Here is a 19148-nt window from a genome sequence, read left to right on the forward strand (position 1 = left end):
GAGTGCTGAGGAGATTAACAGGATTTTGCACTGGATAGTGTACAGTGGATATTTACGAGGATGTTGTACTGGAGAGAGTACAGATGATATTTAACTGGATATTGCACTTGAGAAGGTGCAGAGGAGATTCGCCTGAATGTTACCCTGCTATGGGTAGAGAGGTGATTTACAAGGATGTTGCACTAGAGAGTGTAGAAAGGAGATTTACAATGATGTTGCACTGGCAAAGGTACAGAGAAGATTTAAAAGGACGTTGTTCAAGAGAGGATGCAGAGGAGATTTACCAGGCTGTTGCACTGGAGAGGTTACAGAGGAGATTAGCAGGATGTTGCACTAGAGACGGTGTAGAGGAGATTTATCAGGATGTTGCACAGCAGAGTGTGCAGAGGTGATTTACATGGATGTTGCACTGGAGAGTTTACAGATGAGATTTACCAGGATGTGGCACTGGAGGGGTACCGAGGGGATTTACCAGGATATTGCACTAGACTGGGTACAGAGGAGATTTACCAGGATGCTGCACTGTAGAGTGTGCAGAGGAGATTTACCAGGATGTTGCAGTGGAGAGGTTACAGAGGAGATTAGCAAGATGTTGCACTAGAGAGGGTGCAGAGGAGATTTATTAGGATGTTGCACTGCAGAGCGTGCAGGGGTGATTTATAAGGACGTTGCGCTGGAGAGTGTAAAGAGGAGATTTACCAGTATGTGGCATTGGAGGGGAACCGAGGAGAGTCATCAGGATATTGTCCTAGTCAGGGTACAGAGGAGATTTACCAAGCTGCTACACTGTAGAGTGTGCAGAGGAGATTTACCAGAATGTGGCATTGGAGGTGTACAGAAGTGATTTACCAGGATATTGCTCTGGCGAGAGTACGGAACTGATTTACCAGGATGTTACACTAGAGAGGGTACAGATGAGATTTACCAGGATGTTTCACTGGAGAGGGTACAGAAGAGATTTGCCACGATGTTGCACTGGAAAGGGTAAAGAGGAGATTTACCAGGATGTTGCAGTATAGAGACTACAATTTAGATTTACCAGAATATAGCACTAGAGTGGGTGCAGAGGAGATTTACAAGGATGTTGCAATAGAGGGAATGGAGAGGAGATTTACCAGGATGTTGCACTGGAGCGGGTACAGATGAGATTTACCAGGATGTTGCAATAGAGGGGGTACAGAGGAGATTTAGCAGGATGTTGCACTAGAGCGGGTGCAGAGTAGAATACCAGGATGTTGCACTGCAGAGAGTATACAGGAGATATACAAGAATAATGCACTAGAGGTGGCACAAATTTGATTTAACAGGATCTTGTACTAGATAATGTAGAGAGGATATTTAACAGCATATTGCACTAGAGAGGTTTAAGAGACTTACCAGGATGTTAGACTGCAGAGGGTACAGAGGAGCTTTAAAATGTTGTTGCACAAGAGACGGTATAGAGGTGATTTAGCAGGATGTTGCATTGGAGAGGGTACAGAGGAGATTTACCAGGATGTTGCACTGGACAGGCTACAGAGGAGATTTACCACGATGTAGCACCGGAGCGGGTTTACAGGGGATTTACCAGGTTGTTGCACTGGAGAGGTTACAGAGGAGATTTATCAGGATATTACACTGCGTAGTGTACAGGGGAGATTTACAAGACTGTTGAACTGAAGGGAGTACAGAGGAGATTTAACAGGATGTTGCACTGAAGAGGGTACAGAGGAGATTTACAAGGATGATGCACTAGAGAGGGTACAGAGAAGATTTACCAGGATCTTGCACTGGAGAGAGTAAAAAGGAGTTTTACCAAGATGACACAATGTAGAGGGTGCAGAGGAGATTTAACAGGATCTTGCACAGTGGAAGTTACAGAAGAGATTTAACAGGATGTTGCACTAGAGAGTATTCAGAGGAACTTTACCAGGATGTTGCACTGGTGAGGGTACACAATGATTTATCAGGATGTTGCAATGGCGAGGGCACGGAAGCGATTTACCAGGATGTTACACTAGAGAGGGGAAAGAGAACATTTACCAGGATATTGCTGTGGAGAGGGTACAGAAGAGATTTGCCACGATGTTGCACTGGAAAGGGTAAAGAGGTGATTTACCATGATGTTACTCTGTAGAGAGTACAGGGTAGATTTACCAAAATATTGCACTAGAGAGGGTGCAGAGGAGATTTACCAGGATGTTGCACTAGAGCGTGTACAGAGAAGATTTCGCAGGATGTTGCACTGGAGAGGATACAGAGGAGATTTACCAGGATGTTGCACCGACAGCATGCTTAGGATGTTTATGAGCATGTTGCTCTGCAGAGCATGCATAGGTGCTTTACAAGGATGTTGCACTGCAGATGTACAGAGGAGATTTACAAAAAAGTTGCACTTAATTGAGTGCTGAGGAGATTTAACAGGATTTTGCACTGGATAGTGTACAGTGGATATTTACGAGGATGTTGTACTGGAGAGAGTACAGAGGATATTTAACTGGATATTGCATTTGAGAAGGTGCAGAGGAGATTCGCCTGAATGTTACCCTGCTATGGGTAGAGAGGTGATTTACAAGGCTGTTGCACTAGAGAGTGTAGAAAGGAGATTTACAATGATGTTGCACTGGCGAAGGTACAGAGAAGATTTAAAAGGACGTTGTTCAAGGGAGGATGCAGAGCAGATTTACCAGGATGTTGTACTGGAGAGGTTACAGAGGAGATTAGCAGGATGTTGCACTAGAGAGTGTGTAGAGGAGATTTATCAGGATGTTGCACAGCAGAGTGTGCAGAGGTGATTTACAAGGATGTTGCACTGGAGAGTTTACAGTTGAGATTTACCAGGATGTGGCACTGGAGGGGTACCGAGGAGATTTACCAGGATATTGCACTAGACAGGGTACAGAGGAGATTTACCAGGATGCTGCACTGTAGAGTGTGCAGAGGAGATTTACCAGGATGTTGCAGTGGAGAGGTTACAGAGGAGATTAGCAGGATGTTGCACTAGAGAGGGTGCAGAGGAGATTTATTAGGATGTTGCACTGCAGAGCGTGCAGGGGTGATTTATAAGGATGTTGCACTGGAGAGTGTAAAGAGGAGATTTACCAGTATGTGGCATTGGAGGGGTACCGAGGAGAGTCATCAGGATATTGTCCTAGTCAGGCTACAGAGGAGATTTACCAAGATGCTACACTGTAGAGTGTGCAGAGGAGATTTACCAGAATGTGGCATTGGAGGTGTACAGAAGTGATTTACCAGGATATTGCTCTGGCGAGAGTACGGAACTGATTTACCAGGATGTTACACTAGAGAGGGTACAGATGAGATTTACCTGGATGTTTCACTGGAGAGGGTACAGAATCGATTTGCCACGATGTTGCACTGGAAAGGGTAAAGAGGAGATTTACCAGGATGTTGCAGTAAAGAGACTACAATTTATATTTACCAGAATATAGCACTAGAGTGGGTGCAGAGGAGATTTAGAAGGATGTAGCAATAGAGGGAATGCAGAGGAGATTTACCAGGATGTTGCACTGGAGCGGGTACAGATGAGATTTACCAGGATGTTGAAATAGAGGGGGTACAGAGGAGATTTAGCAGGATGTTGCACTAGAGCGGGTGCAGAGTAGAATACCAGGATGTTGCACTGCAGAGAGTATACAGGAGATATACAAGAATAATGCACTAGAGGGGGCACAAATTTGATTTAACAGGATCTTGTACTAGAGAATGTAGAGAGGATATTTAACAACATATTGCACTAGAGAGGTTTAAGAGACTTACCAGGATGTTAGACTGCAGAGGGTACAGAGGAGCTTTAAAATGTTGTTGCACTAGAGACAGTATAGAGGTGATTTAGCAGGATGTTGCATTGGAGAGGGTACAGAGGAGATTTACCAGGATGTTGCACTGGACAGACTACAGAGGAGATTTACCACGATGTTGCACCGGAGCGGGTTTACAGGGGATTTACCAGGTTGTTGCACTGGAGAGGTTACAGAGGAGATTTATCAGGATATTACACTGCGTAGTGTACAGGGGAGATTTACAAGACTGTTGAACTGAAGGGAGTACAGAGGAGATTTAACAGGATGTTGCACTGAAGAGGGTACAGAGGAGATTTACAAGGATGATGCACTAGAGAGGGTACAGAGAAGTTTTACCAGGATCTTGCACTGGAGAGAGTAAAAAGGAGTTTTACCAAGATGACACAATGTAGAGTGTGCAGAGGAGATTTAACAGGATCTTTCACAGTGGAAGTTACAGAAGAGATTTAACAGGATGTTGCACTAGAGAGTATTCAGAGGAACTTTACCAGGATGTTGCACTGGTGAGGGTACACAGTGATTTACCAGGATGTTGCAATGGCGAGGGCACGGAAGCGATTTACCAGGATGTTACACTAGAGAGGGGAAAGAGAACATTTACCAGGATATTGCTGTGGAGAGGGTCCAGAAGAGATTTGCCACGATGTTGCACTGGAAAGGGTAAAGAGGTGATTTACCATGATGTTGCTCTGTAGAGAGTACAGGGTAGATTTACCAAAATATTGCACTAGAGAGGGTGCAGAGGAGATTTACTAGGATGTTGCACTAGAGAGGATACAGAGGAGATTTACCAGGATGTTGCACTAGATAGTGTACAGAGAAGATTTAGCAGGATGTTGCACTGGAGAGGATACAGAGGAGATTTAACAGGATGTTGCACCGACAGCATGCTTAGGATGTTTATGAGCATGTAGCTCTGCAGAGCATGCATAGGTGGTTTACAAGGATGTTGCACTGCAGATGGTACAGAGGAGATTTACAAAAAAGTTGCACTTCATTGAGTGCTGAGGAGATTTAACAGGATTTTGCACTGGAGAGTGTACAGTGGATATTTACGAGGATGTTGTACTGGAGAGAGTACTGAGGATATTTAACTGGATATTGCACTTGAGAAGGTGCAGAGGAGATTCACCAGAATGCTATACTGCAGTGGGTGGAGAGGTGATTTAAAAGGATGTTGCACTAGAGAGTGTAGAAAGGAGATTTACAATGATGTTGCACTGGCGAAGGTACAGAGGAGATTTAAATGGACGTTGTGCAAGAGAGGATGCAGAGGAGATTTACCAGGATGTTGCACTGGAGAGGTTACAGAGGAGATTAGCAGGATGTTGCACTAGAGATGTTATAGAGGAGATTTATCAGGATGTTGCACTGCAGAGTGTGCAGAAGTGATTTACAAGGATGTTGCACTGGAGAGTGTACAGATGAGATTTACCAGAATGTGGCAATGGAGGTGTACCGTGGAGATTTATCAGGATATTGCACTAGACAGGGTACAGAGGAGATTTACCAGGATGCTGCACTGTAGTGTGTGCAGAGGAGATTTACCAGCATGTTGCATTGGAAAGCGTACAGAGGTGATTTACCAGGATGTTGCTCTGGCGAGGGCACGGAAGAGATTTACCAGGATGTTACACTAGAGAGGGTACAGAGGAAATGTACCAGGATGTTGCAATGAAGAGCGTAAAGAAGAGTCTGGCCACGATGTTGCACTGGAACGTGTAGAGAGGAGTTTGACCAGGATGTTGCATTGTAGAGAGTACAGGTTAGATTTAGCAGAATATTGCACTAGAGTGGGTGCAGAGGTGATTTACAAAGATGTTGCACTAGGGAGGATGCAGAGGAGATTTACCAGGATGTTGCACTAGAGAGGGTACAGAGGAGATTTACCAGGATGTTGCACCAGAGAGGATAATTGCGAGATTTCATAGAATGTGGCCCTGGGAGGATACAGAAGAGATTCAGCAGAGTGATCAACCAGACAGGGTAGAGAGGAGATTTACCAGAATGTTGCACTAGAGAGGGTACAGAGGAAATTTGACAGGATATTGCAGATAGGTTACAACGGAGATTTACCAGGATGTTGCCGGGAGAGAGTGCAAAGGACATTTAAAAGAATGTTGCACTGGCGGAGGTACTGAGGAGATTTACCAGGATATTGTACTAGACAGTGAACAGAGAGATATAGCAGGATGTTGTACTATAGAAGTTACAGCGTAGAATTACGAAGATGTTTCACTGGAGATGATACAGAGGTGATTTTCCAGAATGTTGTACCAGAGCAGGTAGAGAGGAGACTTACCAGCATGTAGCTCTGGAGAGGGTACAGGGGAGATTTCCAAGATGTTGCACTGGAAATAATACAGAGGAGATTTAACAGGTTGTTGCCCTGTAGCGGGTACAGATGTGAATTACCGGGATATTGCACTAGACAGGGTGCAGAGGAGATTTATCAGGATGTTCTATTTGACAAGTTACAGCGGATATTTACCACGAATTTGCTCTGGAGAGGGTACAGAAGTGATTCTCGTGCTTGATGCACCAGAGCGGTACAGATGAGATTTAACAGGTTGATGCACTAAAGAGTGTACAGAGGAGATTTACCAGGATGTTGCACTACAGAGGGTGCAGAGGTGATTTACCAGGATGTCGCACTGCAGAGGATACCGAGGAGATTGATAAAAATGTTGCACTGGCGAAGGTACAGAGGAGATTTAACAGGATGCTGCGCTAGAGAGGATGCAGAGGAGATTTACTAGGTAGTTGCCCTGGAGGGGTTACCTAGAAGATTTACTAGTATATTGCACTAGACAATGTATCCAGAGATATAGCACGATGTTGTACTAGAGAAGTTACAGCAGAAATTTACCAAGATGCTGTACTGGAGAGGGTACAGAGGAGATTTACCAGCATGTTGCACTGTAGAGGTAAATCGCCACTGCACCCTCTCTAGAGCATCATCCTGGAAAATCTCGTCTGTACCTTCTCTAGTGCAACATTTTTGTCAATCTCCTCTGTACCCTCTGCAGTGCGACATCCTGGTAAATGTCCTCTGCACCCTCTCTAGTGCAACATCCTGGTAAATCTCCTCTGTACATTCTTTAGTGCATCAACTTGGTAAATATCATTTGTACCGCTCCGGTGCAACAATCAGGAAAATCACTTATGTGCCCTCTCCAGTGCAACATACTGGTAAATGTCCTCTGTAGCTTGTCTAGAGCAATATCCTGGTAAATCTCAGCTGTACCCGCTCTAGCGCAACATCCTGGTAAAACTCCTCTGTATTTTTTCCAGTGCAACTAGAGAGTGTACAGTTGAGATTTAACAGGATGTTCCACTAGGGAGGATACAGAGGTGATTTACCAGTATGTTGCATTGAGAGTGTACATTTGAGATTTAACAGGATGTTCCACAAATGAGGATACAGAGAAGATTTAGCAGGATGTTGCACTGGAGAGGGTACAGAGGAGTTTTAGCAGGATGTTGCACCGGCAGCATGCGTAGGAAGTTTATCAGGATGTTGCTCTGCACGGGAGCGGGTATAGAGGCGATTTACCAGGTTGTTGCACTGGAGAGGTTACAGTGGAAATTTACGAGAATGTTTCACTGCAGAGGGTAGAGAGGAGATTTACAAGACTGTTGCAATGAAGGGCGTACAGAGGAGATGTAACAGGATGTTACACTGCAGAGGGTACAGAGGAGATTTTCAAGTAAGATGCACATGAAAGGGTACAGAGGAGATTTACCAGGAGCTTGCACTGAAGAGATTACAGAGGAGAGTTGCCAAGATGATGCAATGGAGTGTGTGCAGAGGAGATTCAACAGGATGTTACACAGTAGAAGATACAGAAGTGATTTAACAGGATGTTGCACTAGAGAGGGTATAGAGCATAATTACCAGGATGTTACACTGGAAAGGGTACCGACGAGATTTACCAGCATGTTGCACTGGAGAGGGTACAGAGGAGTTTTAACAGGATATTGCACTAGCGAGGGTGTAGAGGAGATTTTTCAGTATGTTGCACTACAACGTGTGGAGAGGAGATTCATCACGATGCTGCACTGCCGAGTTAAAGAGGAGATTTATTTGGATGTTACATTGGAGAGGGTAGAGAGGAGATTCATCAGGTTGTTGCACTGGCGAGGGTACAGAGGAGATTCAACAGGATGTTGAAGTGGAGAGGTTGCAGAGGAGATTTACCAGGATGTTGCACTGTAGAGGGTACAGAGGAGATTAAAACAAATTGCAATAGAGAAGGTACAGAGGAGAATTTGCAGGATGATGCTCTAGAGAGGGTGCAGTGGCGATCTACCAGGAGGTTGCACTGGAGAAGGTACAGAAATGATTTACCAGGATGTTGCACTAGAGAGTGTACAGAGGAGATTGAACAGGATGTTCCACTAGGGAGGATACAGCGAAGATTTAGCAGGATGTTGCACTGGAGAGGGTACAGAGGAGATTTACCAGGATGTTGCAACGACAGCATGCTTAGGAGGTTTATGAGGATGTTGCTCTGCAGAGCGTGCAAAGGTGCTTTACAAGGATGATGCACTGCAGATGGTACATTTACAAAAATGTTGCACTTGATGGAGTGCAGAGGAGATTTAATAGGATTTTGCACTGGAGAGTGTACAGTGGATATTTAACAGGATATTGCACTTGAGAAGGTGCAGAGGAGATTTAGTTGAATGTTGCACCGTAGAGGGTAGAGAGGAGAATTACAAGGATGTTGCACTAGAGAGTGTACAAAAGTGATTTACCAGGATGTTGCACTGGCGAAGGAACAGAGGAGATTTAACAGGACGTTGTGGTAGAGAGGATGCAGAGGAGATTTACCAAGATGTTGCAGTGGAGATGTTACAGACGAGATTAGCAGGATGATGCACTAGAGAGGGAGTAGAGAAGATTTACCACGATGTTGCACCGGAGCGGGTATAGCGGAGATTTACCAAGTTGTCGCACTGGAGAGGTTACAGAGGAGATTTACCAGGATATTACACTGCGTAGTGTACAGAGGAGAATTACAAGACTGTTGCACTGAAAGGAGTACAGAGTAGATTTAACAGGATGTTGCACTGCAGAGGGTACAGAGGAGATTTACAAGACAGTTGCACTGAAGGGAGTACAGAGGTGATTTAACTGGATGTTGCACTGCAGAGGGTAGAGATGAATTTTCAAGGATGATGCCCTAGAGAGTGTACAGAGAAGATTTACCAGGATCTTGTACTGGAGAGAGTACAAAGGAATTTTACCCAGATGATACAATGGAGAGGGTGCAGAAGAGATTTAACAGGATGTTGCACAGTGGAAGTTACAGAAGTGACTTAACAGGATGTTGCACTAGAGAGGATTCGGAGGAAATTTACCAGGATGTTGCACTGGTGAGGTTACAGAGGAGATTATCCAGTATGTTGCACTAGAGAGAGTGCAGAGGAGTTTTACCAGAACGTTGCAGTGGAGAGTTTACAGAGTGATTTACCAGGCTGTTGCACTGGAAAGGGTACAGAGGTGATTTACCAGAATGTTGCACTGGCGAGGGCACGGAAGCGATTTACCAGGATGTTACACTAGAGAGGTTAAAGAGGAGATTTACCAGGATTTTGCTGTGGAGAGTCTACAGATGAGATTTGCCACGATGTTTCACTGGAAAGGGTAAATCGGTGATTTACAAGGATGTTGCACTGTAGTGTGTACAGGGTAGATATACTAAAATATTGCATTGGAGAGGGTGCAGAGGAGATTTACTAGGATGTTGCCCTAGACAGTATGTAGAGGAGATTTACGAGGATGTTGCACTCGAGAGGATACAGAGGAGAGTTACCAGAATGTTGCACCAGAGAGAATACAGACGAGATTTAGTAGGATGTGGCCCTGGGACGATACAGAGTAGATACACCAGAGTGTTCCACCAGACAGGGTACAGAGGAGATTTACCAGAATGTTGCACTAGTGAGGGTACAGAGGAAATTTAACATGATATTGCAGCTAATTTACAACGGAGATTTAACAGGATGTTGCAGGGAGAGAGTGCAAATTACATTTAAAAGGATGTTGCACTGGCGAAGGTACAGAGGAGATTTAACAGAATGTTGCATTAGAGAGGATGCAGAGCAGATTTACTAGGTAGTTTCCCTGGAGGGATGTTGCACTGGAGATGGTAGAGTGGTGATTTTTCTCCTTGTAGCAGCAGAGCGGTACAGATGAGATTTACCAGGTTGATGCACTAAAGAATGTACTGCGGAAATTTACCAGAATGTTGCACTAGAGAGGATACAGAGGAAATTTAACAGGATGTTCCACTAGAGAGGTTACAGAGAAGATTTAGCAGGATGTTGCACTGGAGAGTGTACAGAGGAGATTTACCAGGATGATGCACCGAGAGCGTGCAGAGGAGGTTTATCAGGATGTTGCTCTGAAGAGCATGCAGAGATGCTTTACAAGGATGTTGCACTGCAGCTGGTACAGAGGAGATTTTAAAAATATTTCACTAGAGGGAATACAGAGGACATTTAACAGGATTTTGCACTGGAGAGTGTAAAGAGGATATTTACCAGGATATTGTACTGGATGTGTACAGAGGATATTTAACAGGATATTGCACTTGAGAGGGTGCAGAGGAGATTTACCAGCTTCTTGCACTTAGAGGGTAGAGTGGAGATTTAAAAAGATTTTGTGCTAGAGAAGTTAGAAAGGAGATTTACCATTGATGTTGCACTGGTGAAGGAACAGAGGAGATTCAACAGGTTGTTGTACTAGAGAGAATTCAGAGGAGATTTACCAGGATGTTGCACCGAGAGTGCAACATCCAGGTAAATCTCTTCTGTACCCTCTCCAGAGAAACATCCTGGTAAATCTTCTCTGTAGCCTCTCTAGTGGAACTTCCTGGTAAATCTCTTCTGTACACTCTCCAGAGCAACATCCTGGTAAATCTCTTCTGCAATCTCTCCACTTCAACATTCTGTTGAATCTCCTCTGTACCCTCGCCAGTGAGAAAACGTGATGAATCATATCTCTACCCTCTCCAATGTAACATCCTAATAAATCTCCTCTTTACTATCGGCAGTGCAGCAACGTGTTAAATCTCCTCTCCACACGCTGCAGTGTAACATCCTGGTAAATCTCCTCTACACCCTCTCTAGTGCAATATCCTGTTAGAACTCCTCTGTACCCTCTCCAGTGCAACATGCTGGTAAATCTCGTTGGTACCCTTTCCAGTATAACATCCTGGTAATTCTGCTCTGCACCTTCTCTGGTACAACATCCTGGTAAATCTCCTCTGCATCTTTTCTAGTGCAATATTTTGGTAAATCTCCCCTGTACTCTCTACAGTGCAACATCCTGGTAAATCTCCTCTTTACCATTTCGAGTGCAACATTGTAGTAATTCTCTTCTGCACAGAGTGTATAGAGGTGAATCACCAGGATGCTGCACTGGAAAGGGTACAGAGGAGATTTACCAGGATTTAACACTAGAGAGGGTACAGAGGGGATTTACCAGGATGTTGCACTGGAGAGGGTACAGAAAAGAATTACTACAATCTTGCACTCGAAAGGGTGAAGAGGAGATTTACCAGGATGTTGCACTGTAGAGAGTACAGGGGAGATTTACCAGAATATTGCACTAGAGAGGTTGCGAGGAGATTTAGAAGGATGTTGCACTAGAGAGAGTATTGAGGAGATTTACCAGGATGTTGCACTGGAGAGGGTAGAGAGGAGATTTACCAGAATGTTGCACTGGAGTGGGTATAGAGGAGATTTGCCAGGATGTTGCAATAGAGAGGGTACATAGGATAATTACCAGATTATTGCGCTGACGATCATTATGTGGAGTTTTATCAGGATGTTACACTAGAGAGAGTACAGAGGAGATTTACCACGATGTTGCACTGGAGAGGGTACAGAGGAGATTTACCCAGATGTTTTACTAGAGAGAATGCAGAGGATATTTAACAGTATATTTCACTAGAGATGGTGCAATGGAGATTTACCAGGATGTTAGATTGCAGAGTGTACAAAGGATATTTACAAGGATCTTGCAATAGAGAGGGTACAGACGAGATTTAACAGAATGTTTCACTTTAGAGGGTAAAGAGGAGATTTACAAGAAAGTTGCACTACAGAGGGTACAGAGGAGATTTACCAGGATGTTGCACTGGAGCGGGTACAGTGGAGATTTTCCAGGATGTTACAATGGAGAGGGTGCAAAGGATATTAAAAAGCATGTTGCATGCGCGATGGCACAGATGATATTTAACAGGATGTTGCACTAGAGAGATTGCAGAGGAGATTTACTAGGTAGTTGCACTGGAGGTGTTACAGAGGAGATTCACCAGGATATTGCACTAGACAGGATACAGAGGAGACATAACAGCATGTTGTACTAGATAAGTTACAGCGGAGATTTACCAAGATGTTGCACTGGAAAGGGTACAGAGGTGATTTACCACGACGTTGCACCAGAGCAGGTACAGAGGAGATTTACCAGCATGTGGCACTGGAGAGGGTACAGAGGAGATTTACCAGGCTGCTGCACTTGAGTGGGTAATGCGGGAAAATATCAGGATGTTGCACTGGAGAGTGTACAGCATAGATTTACCAGGATGTTGCACTAGACAGAGTGCAGAGGAGATTTACCAGGATGTTGCACTGGAGAGGATACAGAGGAGACTTACCTTGATGTTTCACTGCAGTGGAAACAGGAGATTAGCAAGATGTTGCACTAGAGATTGTGCAGAGCAGAATTACCAGGATGTTGCACTGCAAAGGGTACAGAGGAGATTTACAAGGATGTTGCACTAGCGAGTGAACGTAGGAGATTTACCAGGTTGTTGAACTAGAGATGGTATAGAGGAGACCTACCAAGATGTTGCACTAGAGATGGTGCAGAGGAGATCTACCAGAATGTTGCACTGCAGAGTGTACAGAGGAGATTTAGTAGAGTGTTGCCCTAGAGGTGGTACAGAGGAGATTTAACAGGAAGTTGCACTGGAGAGGGTGCAGTGGAAATTTACCAGGATGTTAGACTGCAGATGGTGCAGACGACATTTACAAGGATCTTGCACTAGAGAGGGTATGGAGCAGATTTACCAGGAAGTTTCACTGGAGAGTGTAGAGAGGAGATTTACAAGAATGTTGCACTAGAGAGGTTACAGAGGAGATTTACCAGGATGTTGCAATAGTGAGGGTGCTGAAGAATTTCACCATGATATTGCACTGGAGCGTGTACAGAGGAGTTATACCAGATTGTTGCACGAGAGAGGGTACAAGGAGATTTACCAGTATGTTGCAATATAAAGGGTGCAGTTTAGATTTACCAGTAATGTTGCACTGCTGAGGCTAGAGAGGAGTTTACAAGTATGTTGCACTACAGGGGGTACTGAGGAGATTTAAAAGGATGTTGCACTGCAGAGGGTACAGCAGAGATTTACCAGCATGTTGTACTGGAGTAGGTACAGAGGAAATGTAACAGGATATTGCACTATAGAGGGAGAAGAGGAGATTTACCAGGATATTGCATTGCAGAGTGTACAGAGGAGGTTTATAAGGATGTTGCACTAGAGAGGGTGTTGAGGAAATTTACCAGGGTGTTGCACGGCAGAGGTTACAGAGGAGATTACAAGGATGTTGCGATCGAGAGGGCACAGACGAGATCTACCTGGATGTTGCATTGGGGAGCGTGCAGACGAGATTTATTAGGATGTTGGACTGGAAATGGTACAGATGAGATTTATCAGGATGTTGCACTAGAAAGTGTACAGAGGAAATTTACCAGGTTATTGCGCTGTAGATGGTTATGAAGAGTTTCACCAGGATGTTACACTAGAGAGGGTACAGAGGAGATTTGCCAAGATGTTGCACTAGAGTGTGTACAGAGAAGACTTACTGGGATGTGGCCTTGGAGAGTGTGCAGAGGAGATTAAACAGGATATTGCACTAGCAAGAGTACAGAGGAGATTTACCAGGATGTTGCAATAGAGAGGGTACAGAGGAGATTAACAAGGATTTTGAACTGCAGGGCGTACAGAGGAAATGTTCCAGGTTTTTGCATTGGATATGGTCAGAGGAGATTTACCAGGATGTTGCACTGGAGAGCATACAGAGTAGATTTACCAGGAAGTTGTATTGCAGAGGGTACAGAGATCATTTCCCACATTGTTGCACTGGGGAAGGTACAGAGGAGATCTACCAGGATGTTGCACTAGAGATGGTACAGTCGAGATTTACCAGGCTATTGCGCAGTAGAAGGTTATGAGGAATGTTACTAAGATGTTAAACTAGAGAGGGTACAGAGGAGATTTTCAGGATGTTGCACTAGTGAATACAGAGTAGATTTACCAGGATGTGGTCCTGGGTGGATATAGGGTAGATTCAGTAGAATGTTGTGCTAGACAGTTTACAGAGGATGTTGCAGTAGTGAGGGTAGAGAGTAGATTTTCAGGATATTGCAGTAGAGAGCGTACGGAGGAGATATACCAGTATGTTGCACTTGAGAGGGTAGAGGGGAGATTTACCAAGATGTTACACTGGAGAGGGTGCAGAGGAGATTTACCAGGATATTGCGCTAGCAAGAGTACAGAGGAGATTTACCAGGAAATTGCAATAGAGAGTGTACAGAGGAGCTTTACCAAGATGTTGCACTGGAGGGGGCACAGAGCAGATTTACCAGGATGTTGAAATAGACAGAGTACAGAGGAGATTTACGAGGATGTTGCACTAGATACGTTGCAGCGGAAATTTGCCAGAATTTTGCAATGTAGAGGGTACTGAGGTGATTTACCAGGATGTTGCACCGGAATGGGTACAGAGTAGAGTTACCAGGTTGTTGCACTAGAGAGGGTGCAGAGGAGATTTACCAGGATGTTGCTATGTAGATGGTGCAGAGGAAATGTACTTGGATGTTGCACTGCAGAGTGTACAGAAGTGATTTACAAGAAGGTTGCGCTAGAGTTGGTACAGAGCAGACTAAACAGGATATTGATCTGGAGAGGTTACCGAGGAGATTTACTAGGATGTTGTACTGGAGACAAAAAGAGGATATTTAACAGGATATTGCACTAGAGAGGGTGCAGAAGAGATTTACCAAGGTGTTGCACTGGAGAGGGTATAGGGGTAATTTACCAGGATGTTGACTGGAGAGGGTACAGAGGAGAATTACCAGGATCTTCCACCAGAGAGTGTACAGTGGAGATTGACCAGATAACTGTACTAGACTGGGTGTACAGTAGATTCACCAGGATGTTGCACTGTAAAGGGTACAGAGGAGATTTACCAGGATTTTGCACTGGAGCATGTAAAGAGAATATTTACCAGGATGTTACTCTTCAGAGAGCACATACAAGATTTAACAGGATATTGCACTGTAGAGGATGCAGAGATTTACCAGGACGTTGCACTGCAGAGCGTGCATAGGTGATTTACTAGATGTTGCACCTGAGAGGGTACAAAGGAGATTTACCTGGATGTTGCACTGGAGGGGTACAAAGGATATTTAACTGGATGTTGCACTGGAGAGTGTACAGAGAAGATTTAACATGATGCTGCACTAGAGAGGGTAGAGAGGAGATCAACCACAAAGTTACACTAGAGCGGGTAGAGAGGAGATTTAGCAGGATGTTGCATTGCCGAGGGTACAGAGGAGATTTAACAGAATGTTGCAGTGGAGAAGCTGCAGAGGAGATTTACAAATATTGACCAGGATGCTGTACTAGACAGGGTGTAGAGGAGATTTACCAGGATGTTGTACTAGAGAGGGTACAGAGGATATTTAACAGGATATTGCACTAGAGAGGTTGCAGAAGAGCCTTACCAGGATATTGCACTGCAGAGGGTCCAGAGGATATTTGCAATGATTTTGCTCTAGAGAGGGTACAGAGGAGATTTACAAGGATGTTGCACTGCAGATGGTACAGAGGAGATTTAACAGGATATCAACTGGAGATGGTGTTGAGGAGATTTAAAAGGATGTTATTCTGCCGAAGATACAGAGGAGATTTAGCAGAATGATGCACTAGAGAGGATCAAGAGCAGATTTACCTGGATGTTGCACTGGTGAAGTTACAGAGGAGATTTAGCAGCACGTTGCACTAGAGAGGGTACTGAGGTGATTTACCAGGTTATTGCGCTGCAGATGGTTATGAGGAGTTTTACCAGGATATTACAAAAGAGAGGGTACAGAGGAGATTTACCAGGATATTGCGCTAGCAAGAGTACAGAGGAGATTTACCAGGAAATTGCAATAGAGAGTGTGCAGAGGAGATTTACCAAGATGTTGCACTGGAGGGGGCACAGAGCAGATTTACCTGGATGTTGCACTGGTGAAGTTACAGAGGAGATTTAACAGCACGTTGCACTAGAGAGGGTACTGAGGAGAATTACCAGGTTATTGCGCTGCAGATGGTTATGAGGAGTTTTACCAGGATGTTACAAAAGAGAGGGTACAGAGGAGATTTACCAGGACGTTGCACTCGAGAGGGTGCAGAGGCAATTACTAGGATGTTACACTGGAGCAGGTTGAGAGGAGATGTAGCAGGATGTTGCACTGCCTAGGGTACAGAGGAGAAATAACAGAATGTTGAAGTGGAGAGGTTGCAGATGAGAGTTACCAGCATGTTGCTCTGGAAAGGGTACAGAGGAGGTATACCAGAAGGTTGTACTGGAGAGGGTACTGAGGATATTTAACAGGCTATTGCACAAGTAAGGTAGATAGGCGATTTTCCAGGATGTTGCACTGCAAAGTGTACAGATGAGATTCACAAGGATGTTGCACTGGAGAGGGTACAAAGGGGATTTTATAGGATGTTGCACTGGCGAAATAACAGAGGAGATTTAACAGGATGTTGCATTAGTGAGGATTTAGAGGAGATTTATTAGGATGTTGCAGTATGGAGGGTACAGAGGAGATTTTCCAGGATGTTCCTCTAGAGTGTACAGAGGAGATTTACCAGGATGTTGCATTAGAGAGGGTACAGAGGAGATTTAGCAGGATTTTCCAGTAGAGAGGATATGGATACGATTTACCAGGATGTTGCACTGGAGAGGGCACAGAGGAAATTTGCCAGCATGTTGCACGGAGAGCGTGCATAGATTTGCCAGGATGTTGGGCTGGAGAGTATACAGAGGAGATTTACCAGGATGTTGCACTGGAGAGGGTACAGAGGAGATTTACCAGGATGTTGCACTAGAGAGGGTACAGATAAGATTTACTATGATGTGTCCCATGGAGTATACAGAGGATATTCACCAGAATGTTCCACTAGAGAGTGTACAGAGGAGACTTACCAGTATGTTCCAGTAGAGAGGATATGGAGACGATTTACAAGGATGTTGTACTGGAGAGGGCACAGAGGAAATTTACCAGGATGTTGCACGGAGAGCGTGCATAGATTTGCCCGGATGTTTGACTGGAGAATGTACAGAGCAGATTTACCAGGATGTTGCACTGGAGAGGGTACAGAGGAGATTTACCAGAATGTTGCACTGGAGAGGGTACAGAGGAGATTTAACATGATGTTGCACTAGAGGGTACAGATAAGATTTACCTGGTTATTGCGCTGTAGAGTTTACAAAGGAGTTTGACCAGGATGTTACACGAGAGAGGTTCAAGAGGAGATTCACCAGGATGTTGCAATAGATAGGATTCAGAGGAGATTTACTATGATGTGTCCCTGGGAGTGTACAGAGGAGATTCGCCAGAAGGTTCCACTAGTGAGTGTACAGAGTAGATTTTCCAGAAAATTGCCCTACAGACGGTATAGAAGAAATTTATCAGGATATTGATGCAGAGGATACAGAAGAGATTTACAAGACTGTTACAATGAAGAGGTTAGAGATGAGAATTTGCACGATGTTGCACTGCAGACGGTACAGAGGAGATTTACAAGGATGTTGCTCCAGAGAGGGTAAAGAGGAGATTTACCATGATGTTGCACTAGAGATGGAATAGAGGAGATTTACAAGGATGTTGCTCTAGAGAGGGTAGATTGGAGAGAACAAAGGAGATTTATCAGGATATTACACAGGAGAAAGTACAGAGGTGTTTTAACATGATGTTGCACTAGAGTGGGTACTGAGTAAATCAACCAGAACGTTACACTAGTGTGGGTAGTGTGGAGATTTAGCAATATGTTGCATTGCCGAGGGTACAGAGGAGATTTAACAGAATTTTCAGTGGAGAAGCTGCAGAGGAGATTTACGAGGATTTTGCACTGGAGAGGGTACAGAGGAGTTTTATCAGGAAGTTGCACTAGAGAGGATACAGAGGTGATTTACATGTCGTTGCACTAGAGATGGTACAGAGGAGATTTACCAGGATGTTGCACTGGAGAGAGTGCAGAGGAGATTTTACACGATGTTGGACTGGAGAGGTTACAGAGTCAATTTACCAGGATGTTGCACTGCAGAGGATGCAAGGGAGATTTACCAGGATGTCGCACTAGAGAGTGTGCAGAGGAGATTTACCAGATTATTGCACTGTAGTTCATGATGTGGAGTTTCACCAGGATGTTACACTAGAGAGAGTACAGAGGACCTTTACCATGATGTTGCACTAGAGAGGGTAGAGAGGAGATTTACCAGGATGTTGCACCGAGAGCATGCAGAGGAGATTTTCCAGGATGTTGGATGGAGAGGGTACAGAGGAGATTTACCATGATGTTGCATTGGAGAGGAAACCGAGGAGATTTACTAGAATGTTGCACTAGAGAGGGTACAGAGGAAATTTGCCAGGTTATTACGCTGCAGAGGTTACTGAGGAGATTGACCAATATGTTACACTAGAGAGGGTAAAGAGGAGATTAACCAGGATGTTGCACTAGGGAGGGTACAGAGGAGATTTACAAATGTGTTGCACTGGAGATTGTGCAGAGGAGATGTACCAGGTTGTTGCAATACAGAGGTTACAGATCTGATTTACCAGCATGCTGCACTGGAGAAGATACTTTGGAGATTTACCAGGATGTTGATATGCACAAGGTGCATGGTGATGTACCAGCCTGTTACAATGAAGAGGGTAGAGTGCTGATTTAGCACGATGTTGCACTGCAGAGGATAAAGAGGAGCTTTACAAGGATATTACACTGGAGAGCGAACAGAAGAATTTTAACAGAATGTTGCATTATAGAGGGTACAGAGGACGTCTACCAGGAGGTTACACAACGAGCGTGTAGAGAAGATAATTAGCAAGATGTTGCACTGTCCAGGGTACAGAGGAGATTTAACAGGATGTTGCACTGGAGAGGCTGCAGTGAAGACTTACAAGGATGTTGCACTGGAGAGGTTACAGAGGAGGTTTACCAGGAACTTGCAATAGAGAGGTACATAGGAGATTTACCAGGACATTGCACTAGA

The sequence above is a fragment of the Pristiophorus japonicus genome, chromosome Y (genome assembly GCF_044704955.1).
Source record: "Pristiophorus japonicus isolate sPriJap1 chromosome Y, sPriJap1.hap1, whole genome shotgun sequence".
Taxonomy (NCBI): Eukaryota; Metazoa; Chordata; class Chondrichthyes; family Pristiophoridae; genus Pristiophorus; species Pristiophorus japonicus.